This window comes from Pseudophryne corroboree, chromosome 12, assembly GCF_028390025.1.
Source record: "Pseudophryne corroboree isolate aPseCor3 chromosome 12, aPseCor3.hap2, whole genome shotgun sequence".
Classification (NCBI taxonomy): Eukaryota; Metazoa; Chordata; class Amphibia; order Anura; family Myobatrachidae; genus Pseudophryne; species Pseudophryne corroboree.
This window is the reverse complement of record NC_086455.1, coordinates 82,116,066-82,126,180: the sequence shown is the minus strand read 5'-3', so window position 1 is coordinate 82,126,180 and position 10,115 is coordinate 82,116,066. Positions and strand designations below refer to the sequence as shown.

At 41.3% G+C, this 10,115-nt stretch overlaps 1 pseudogene; it reads right to left on the bottom strand.

Annotated features, from left to right (window-relative positions):
* Positions 1-8,773: 8,773 nt before the first annotated feature.
* Positions 8,774-8,892, bottom strand: LOC134981699 (5S ribosomal RNA; annotated as a pseudogene).
* Positions 8,893-10,115: the final 1,223 nt, after the last annotated feature.

The following is a 10,115-nucleotide window of genomic DNA, read 5'->3' as shown; positions in this document are numbered from 1 at the left end:
CCGGCCTGCATTATGCCAACTGTGAAGTTCGGTGGAGGAGGGATAATGGTATGGACTATATTTCAGGGTTTGAGCTAGGCCCCTTATCTCCAGTGAAGGGAAATCTTAATGCTTCAGCATACCAAGACATTTTGGACAATGCTTTGCTTCCAACTTTGTGGCAACAGTTTGGGGAAGGCTCTTTTCTATTCCAGCATGACTGCCCCAGTGCACAAAGCAAAGACTATAAAGAGATGGTTTGATGAGATTCGTGTGGAAGAACTTGACTGGCCCACACAGAGCCCTGACCTCAACTCCATCGAGCACCATTGGGATGAACTGGAGCAGAGACAGGGAGCCAGGCCATCTCGTCCAACATCAGTGCCTGACCTCATAAATGCTCTACAAAATTAATGGGCACAAATTCCCACTGAAACACTCCAAAATCTTGTGAAAACCTTCCTAGAAGATTGGAAGCAGTTATAGCTACAAAAGGGGGGCTAACTCCATATTAAAGTATATGTATTTTAATACAATGTAATTACAGTGCCCATTGGTGTAATGGTCAGGCGTCCTAATACTATTGTATTTGCAGTGCTGGAAATTTATACACAGTATATTTTTAATAACATTACCAACATATCTTATTGACAATTTTAATGGCAAGGGCCGAACAAGTTAGTTGCCATGGGGCCCCCACAAACCTTAATCCGACCCTAGATTATGGCAGTGCAGTGACTTTAGCTAAATATATTCCTAGAGCACCAGGGTGGAGCTCACCATTGCTGTTCTCCAGATACCAGGACACCAGATGACTTCACTACTTAATTTATTATAAACATATATTTTACAGGATAGTTTAAGCATAGAAAAATATTTAGATATATTCTACAGGATATTTTACATATATTCTTGTTCTTTGTGTGGTGTGTGTAAATGTATTACTTGTTACAAAACACAATAATAAATAATAGTGACAGACATTAGACAAAGATAGGATAGAGCAACTATTTCAGGAGAAAACATATTACTTTAATAAAACACAGTTACGTCTTTTGTAAATCTCTTTAAAACTTTGTGTTCTCATCTATATAAAATATACAGCAGTGTAATTTCACCGTTTGTCTCTGTCTTGAATTAAGAACAAATTGTAACTACAGTACACTTAAAATAATAATCATTTATTGAAGGAAAATAAAATTGTTTTACGCAGACAGAAAACATATGGGGTAGTAAGGATGCCAAAATAAACTCTCTAGGGTCTGATGAGATTATGCAACATGTTCTTTCCAAATATTTTGCCCTCTGTGTTTACCTTAGATGTGAATTTGTACAGAACTAGACAAAGCCACTTGAGAAATAAGATAATTAACTATCCCTTTTCTTTGTAATGTTATGTTATGTTTGATGGTTGTGGCTAATGGTTATTAACACATCAAAACACTTTCTTACTGTAGATATACCCTTGAAAAGTTAGGTACAAAATTGGAAGTATTTTATATTATAATGTGTATGCCACTCATTTTTATTTTGAGCTGGTAAACCTTAAGTAAAACATTTCCTCAGAATATATTCAGCATCAATAAAACCTCAGATTTCTACAATACAAAAAATTGGCAACTTAAAATATAGGGGGAAAAATCCATAAAACCTATAAAGTATACAAATTATTATTACATAATTTGATGTTAGGGTATATTTAACCACTTAACTGGCTAATATTTTTTTCCAAAAACAGTTCAGAAATTGCCGGGGGGGGGGTTGGGGGGGGGGCGTAGGGGGGCTTGATTGAATTAGGTTAAAAATACCCGTTTAAAATACAACCAAAATGAGTCCGCTGCTTCAATGCAACTGCGCCATCCCCATCCATCTACTTCTGAAAGTAGCCGCTATCACTCTCATGGGCTGATGCTGCTGTAACCGCAACCGTATCTTTTGCCATAGTCGACTTTGTTAATGTTAGTATAATCCCTTCCCCTGGTGTACAATTGTGCGTCTGAATGTGCAAGGGCTGGGACGCCCATTTTGAGCAGCAGCCATTGGATGCATCACTGGGACTTGCACCAGCTTCAGAGTATGGTCTCCAATGTACGTACTTAAGTGTCTGAGCTCGCAGCCACTCCTATGACACTCCCATAAACATGCCCATCAGACGGAATATCTTTGTGTGTTTGTTTACCTCACAGAACCAGGAAGTCTGAGGTCAGTTGGAGAAGGACCCCCGAATCAGCTAACTCTAAAAATGGATGTTGCTGGGGTACTAGGACATTACCTGGCCACCAGTGGCATTGAGTACCACATGGGCCAGGTGGCTATGAGTAGGAAATGACTGCAGATTGATTCTGCGCTCACTCCCGTCATAGAAATGGAAGATTGACATGATGCATGAAGCTACTGCTGTCTGCGGATGACCAGCGTAAAATGCATAGCCAGTAGTACATAAATTCAACACTCTTCAAGTCATTAATATCACTCAGAGATGCTGATACTGAATTGTGCGCAAAGTGGCTGTAGCTGCGGGCAGGCGCTAAAGTGAGAATCCAGGGGTAATGAGAGAGTTCATGATCAGTTTACTTCCATGTTCAGGAGCTGGCTGCTCTAAAGTACATGCACAGTCCCATACTGTGCATGTGCCAACAGAGCGTGCCATAGGCTGCAATGGCATTCCTGAGCTAGGTTAATAGGGCATTTTAGCAGCACCCATAGAAACCTATGGGACAGCTTTTGCGGTCAAAAATGTGGAATTGCAGCAGATATCTCCGTGGAACCCTTACATTCTTTCAAGTTATGCTTAATTTTTGCAGGAATAATTAGCATTTTTTTTAATCAATAAGCCCCTCGATATTGGGCTTGGCTTCCCAATGACATCATAACTCAGGGGTGGGCAAAGTACGGCCCGCGGGCCGGATGCGGCCCGCGAACTGAACCTTCCCGGCCCCCTACCTCCCATCAGTGTGCAATGACAAGCGGCCCGACTGGCTGATCTGCTTGTCATTGCACTGCATTGCCTCCCAGCCGTCGGCGCCACTGAGGAAGCTTGGTTACGTTGGGTACCGCTGGCCGGATTACCGTGACCTCAGGCGCTGTTGGGGGTGGAGCCAAAGGTAGAACCTCAGCGTGGATGTGGGTGGCGTGCGGTGGGCAGTTTGAATACATGCAGCAGCACAGGCACAGCACCTTCTGTGCTCTGGAAAGTGCACCTAAGTAAGGTACATGCTTGGAGGGAGGGGATAGACAGGAGGGAAGATGATAACTGTTATGTAGCCCATACACTTGTGTGATATCAGGTACAATCCTTCGATTTCGACCACATCTGTGAGATAAATCGAAGGATTGTATGCACATTTTAGGTACCATGCGACGCGATGCGTGGTCACGATATTTTCTGTGCGGCCCTCGAGTATTCGCTGGAAAGTGTAAGTGGCCCCCCAGCTGAAATAACTGCCCACCCCTGTCATAACTGGATGGCTCTTATATACTATATGAGGTATCATTCCCCTAACCAAGGTTCCCCGCTGACATCACCACTGACTCCCAATGGTTGGTCCAAGGACAAGGTATAGATGGGACAATATATACAGAATAGACAATATCTATACAGCAGTCATAGTGAATATTTAGAAGCAGTGGTGTGGACAATGCGAGTGAATGGAATTTGATAGTTTTACTTTCAAAGCAGTAGCAGAAGTGGCGGTATGGCACGACCACTGGATATTAATAGCATTTAATTTATAAGCGCTACCTTAGAGATATGTAATTGTGTACCTTAAAAACACCCCAAAATGCATACATATATGTCAGCATAGCTTTACGTATATAGATGACAGGTGTTTCTTTCATCCTGGAGAAGTGTAAAAGAGATGGGCAATGCAGGCAAAATGAGACATTGGCATATGCCTTTTAGGAGACGTTTCTGTTGCGGTGCGGTATGGCTGGTGGTACCACAGTAATGACTAGCACTAACCAGCTTCTTCTCATTGGCTGAGTGCCTATTGTCCACTACAGCTGATGTTACTTAATTCATTACAGTTGCTGCTTTATTGTGTGACATCAAAGCCATCCATTCACGTGCCTTAATTTCCATTTGGACTATTGCAGGAAAGAAGATTCTTATTTGATTTAAAAGAAACAACATATGTTTGTGTTTAATTACATTTTGTTTAATTTAATTTGTAGCTTGTATGTGTGTTTATATGTAATTACATTTTATGTGAAACACATTAGCATTTATTAATAACTACTGCATCAAGACAATATCTTGTGTATATGACACTTTGTACCATTATTATACCGTGTATAAATAATAGAATGCAACATTAGCATTTACTACTAACACTAGTGATTTGCATCTCTGTGCTGTTGTGAGATATATGTATTCACACTTGTTACACCTAACTAACGACAGACACACATGCTACAATATTTAAGCTGGGCACATCTTGAAATGTATCTGTCTGAACGGTACCAGTATGATTTCCTGACTGACAGGATCCCAGCGGTTGAAATACTGACGCCGGAATCCCAACAGCCAGAATCCCGACCTCGGACCTAATTCAGACCTGATTGCTAGCAAGCGATTTTTGCACTGCTGCGATCAGATAGTCACCGCCTACAGGGGAGTGTATTTTAGCTGTGCAAGTGTGCGAACGCATGTGTAGCAGAGCTGTACAAACAGATTTTGTGCAGTGTCTACGCAGCCCAGGACTTACTCAGCCGCTGCGACCGCTTCAGCCTGTCCGGGACTGGAATTGACGTCAGGATGGAACCCTCCCTGCAAACGCTTGGACATGCCAACATTTTTCCAGACACTCCCTGAAAACGGTAAGTTGACACCCGCAAACGCCTTCTTCCTGTCAATCACCTTGCGATTGCCCGTGTGAACGGATCCGTCGCACAAACCCATCGCTGAGCGGTGATCCGTTTTGTACCCGTGTGACGTGCCTGCTCTTTACGGTGCATACACATGTACAGTTTGGACCTGATCGTCCACTGTGCAAAAACTCACAGCAGCAATCAGATCTTAATTACCCCCCTCGAGCGCAGCGAGTCCCCTCGTGGGCTTGCTGCGTCCACCACGCTTCGGGCCCGGTGGTGACCTTTGGCTTCCACAAGGTTCTATTCCCCCTCGGGTAGTGCCGTGGACCACCACTCAAGTGGGGTTTCTGGCTGGCGGTTGGGATTCCAACCATCGGCATTTCAATGGCTGTCAGGATTTCTGCATCTGTATGTCGACTGCCGGGATCCCGACAGTCGGGAATATACAGTAACTGCATACCGTCTGAATGTATGTATATAAGCTTCAGTACATATGCCTCCCCCTCTAAAGTGCCCCCATATGTTTAAAATATATGTTCATGCTTTCTGTTTATGACAACCATTTTTTTTTATTTGTGGCAACTTAATACATCTTAGGAACACACAAGTTCATAAAGAGTTGATATGAACGGATTGCTTCTAAAAATATTGTGCAGCAGCAATATATTCAGTATTGGATGATAAAAGATGAAGTGTTACGGGCCCAATATACACCTACATATTCGCCTCCATTTGTCATTTGTCATATCTATTGCTGGTCATTCCAATTCCTTTCTGTCAACCACTGTGTCACCACAGAAGGTACTCGGCAGGAGGCGGCCCAAGGTTCCTATTGGCCCAGCCTGCTTCTGGCTATTTCATTGTAGAATAGGTTCACATTTTCTACATTTTGTTTCCTATCATGTAGAAGACTTTCATATTTCTTAGTTTGTATACCAAGATAATTAACATTATAAGAATCTGATATAAAAAATGTGGCTCATGTCTTAGCATTGTTGCAACAGTCTTCTTGCTCATAACATTTTAGCACATCATCCGCATGTGCAGAACATATTCCCTCCTCTGCTCAGTGCCCCCTGCAGTGATGTATGGATGACACCAGAATGCCATGTGAACAGGTCTTTGCATGTGCCGAGAACAAAAGTGCAAGGAGGGGAACATAGTTGCCCCTGATTACTATTTGGCAGATCTCTACGTGTGCAGAGAGTAGCTGCAGCGGGGGGGAGGGGGGGGGGATTAGGCGTGAGGCAGGGAAAATGCTACAGGAGCAGTGGCAAACGCAGGATTTCTAGAGAGGGGTTTCCAAATGCAGTCCAGAATCTCCTGCTCTGCAGAACATTGGAGTAAGTATAGGAGTCTGGGGGAGCAGTAGAAGAACCTACACAGACCCTGGACATTAATGTAAACATTGGTCTTTTATACACTGGATACTGTATGGAATACAGTATTAATATTTAACACTTTAGATGGTTTATAGTATAGGCTGTGTCAAACAGTTAAATAATACAAATAAGTGGTCAAGAAAAGGTTAAACATACTGTAATAAAAAAACTCACAAACATAATAGAACCAGTACTGCACTTTCTAAGCACACACTCTCCCACCTCATGGTTAGGTGCCTCTCTTTTCTTCCTGGCAGCTACTCTCTGGTTCACTGCACTGATTGAGGACTCAGATCCACACACACAGCAAACTTGGTAGAAGAAGATGCTGCCACTGGGCAAGTGCAGCAGCTCTGCTTTGGCCCTTAAACTGCATGATGTAGCGGCAGCTCTAGTACAACTTGTCAAGAGGAGGGGAGTTTCTGGGCACACAGAAGCACCAACCCCCCCTGCCTTTGCCTATGTGGATGTTGGTGGTAATGAAGGTCAGGATAATATATTACTCAGTAGGGATATGGATTGAGAGCTCAATCACAGAAGGTGATTCCTACATGGGGCACTCTTTTCTACAGTATCACAGTAATTAAATGTAAAACATAATTTTTATTTCTCATTCCTTAAAACAAAGTAAATTGTTGACTCACAGAAGACAAATGAATGTGCTCATTCTTTATATATAAAACCTATGTGCACAAATAATGACATAAATTGTCTCATGGTGGTAACTGAAGTAATCAAAATCACTCTCTGATGAAAGAATAGGCAAGGCAGGCAGTGCAAGTACATTGGTACTAAATTATTTATTACATTGAAAAACCTATGTACATATGGAGCCTCCGTTATCAAGGCTGTTTCTCCGCCTAAATGGAGGTTTAGTCGCACCTAGGCGATAGCTCAGGTTGCTGAGTTTAATCACGGATAGGTGCGTTGAGGCACAACTGCATACTCAGCATGCAATACACATGTCCACCACTGGGTGGCTAATGCTCCACTTATCCAGTTCTTTAGAGCGAATAGCGGCGGAATGATCTACAGTACAAGCTCTGGCAAATGGTCAGTGACAACTGTAATATTAATGTACACACAGACCAATGGTCAGGCGGAGAGGGTCAAAAAAGAAAAAAAAAAATATATATAGTTTATACAGATGCAAACAAACATATTAAAACACTTGTCAAGTGCCGTGTTAATGCATGTGAGCATCCAAGTCCCGTAGACAAAGCAATAGAGTAAAAATTAATATAGTGTATGCAGACTCAACTAATGTGTGAAAGCAATAATATAGTTAATTGACGTTAAAGTATGTACAGTATACTGTATGTTTTATACTATATGAGCGTCCAAGTCCCTTAATGGCATAAACAAACACCAATGGGAAGGAATCGCTGCTTACAGTACTTTTACACATGAGCTTGTGTATCATCCATGTAGCAGTGTGGGCAAGTGGTGAATTCTTCCGCTCCCATGCTGAGAGTCCCGGATTCGATTCCCAAAGTGCAGGTGTATTTTTTTTTCTGACACTCACTTTATTAATTTTTTTTAATCTATTGTAATATATCTCCACATTCAATAGAAGTCTGCACACAGGTTTTACATAAATCAGAGTAAACTTGCAGGAGCGACTCATTCCACTATCTAAAATACACAGTGGCAATGAGGACCCGTAGACATACCAATTAATATAAATTAGTGTATTCTGACACAACTAACTGTTCACGCAACATAGTATTGTAGATTGTCGGCGATAGAGAATCTGTAAGCAATAGGTTATTGGATGAGGAACTACGCCAATCCTATATACAGCTGTAGGAGTCTGGTGGCAGCTATGAACAAATGGTGGGTGCACTATAAACACCCACTCTATGTTGCGTAATGTAGAAAAAAGGTTTTTTTTTTGTTCAGCGCTCACCTTCCTCCCTGTACATGTGTTTATATATCAATATAGAAAATTCATAATCATAAACATCCTCATGAAGAAAATAAATAAATAAATAGGTACCTCAATCAATTATACTGAATTCAAAGAATATTTATTAAGAATCTTTAAAAAGTCTTTATGCAATGTAAAAATTCATGTATATACACTATAATATGAATGTTATACACGTACATGTATTAAAAGGTATAGATATCTGTGAATCTTTTATTTCTCATGTATTTGCACCCTCTACTGGACAAAATGAATACTGGATATAATTAATGCTGGACACTGCCTAATACCGGTATACAAAGACAAACATTTGACACAATACAAACAAATATAGATTTCCCACCTGGGGGTACACTTAACAGCGTTTTACCCCACTAGGTGTAGTATGCTCCGTCTACTTGCTATATTCAAGTGTGGTATGCGGCTTCCATACAAGATCAGTTCCTGATCACTTTAGTGAATAGTCTCTGATGTAATATATAGTTCTTTACAGACAGTCTAGAAATCACCTGAGTGCCGGTGTAGGTGTTCCTTGCAGGGAAATCCTCCTCAACGTCCGGTCTCTATAGGTGAAATATGGTCCTTCTGTGGTCTGCCGGCAGACATCCACTGCTCCATGTCCCTGTGCTTCCGGACTCCGTGCAGGGATCGATTTTTCCGCAATCTTTGCCTACAGCACCTTGTATTCCCAGGTGGTCTCCCATCCAAGTACTAACCAGGCCCAACACTGCTTAGCTTCCAAGATCAGGTGAGATTGGTCGTATCCAGTGTGGTGTGGCTGTAGATTGCGGAAAAATCGATCCCTGCACTATATATTACATCAGAGACTATTCAGTAAAATGATCAGGAACTGATCTTGTATGGAAGCCGCATACCACACTTGAATATAGCAAGTAGACGGAGCATACTACACCTAGTGGGGTAAAACGCTGTTAAGTGTACCCACAGGTGGGAAATCTATATTTGTTTGTATTGTGTCAAATGTTTGTCTTTGTATACCGGTATTAGGCAGTGTCCAGCATTAATTATATCCAGTATTCATTTTGTCCAGTAGAGGGTGCAAATACATGAGAAATAAAAGATTCACAGATATCTATACCTTTTAATACATGTACGTGTATAACATTCATATTATAGTGTATATACATGAATTTTTACATTGCATAAAGACTTTTTAAAGATTCTTAAATATTCTTTGAATTCAGTATAATTGATTGAGGTACCTATTTATTTATTTATTTTCTTCATGAGGATGTTTATGATTATGAATTTTCTATATTGATATATAAACACATGTACAGGGAGGAAGGTTAGAGAATCTGTGTTGTACTTTATGAGAAGGGATCACTGCTACTGTACCATTTACACATCTCTCAGTTCTCTATCTGATTTTCATATACAGTACAGTATTGTGTTGTACATTTATTAACCTGACCTCCCTCCCTGTCTACTGTATGAACTGTGCAGGCTCCCAGGAAGGAAGGGGGAAGTGGGATGGGGGTAGGGGGAGGTGGTGGCTAAATACCATGTTTTGTGTATGAGCGTCCAAGTCCCTTAATGGCATAAACAAACACCAATGAGAAGGAATTGCTGCTTACAGTACTTTTACACGTGAACTTGTGTATCTTCCATGAAGTGGTGTGGGCAAGTAGTGAAGTCTTCCACCTCCCATGCTGAGAGTCCCGGGTTCGATTCCCAAAGTGCGAGTGTATTTTTTTCTGACACTCACTTTATTAATTTTTTTGAATCTATTGTACTATACCTTCACATTCAATAGACGTGTGCACACGTCTAGCCATTACAGCAGAGTACGTTACAAGCTGTTTGTGCTATTTAGTACTCAAATACAAAATACTGTACAGAGATGCTAAGCACGGTAATTTGGCATCCAGGAACTTAAGGAGGATCTTTTATCTCTCCCCATTATACTTAGAAAGATAACACTTGCCACTGTAGCCTTTAGAGCAGAGTACGTTACAAGCTGTTTGTGCTATTTAGTACTCAAATAC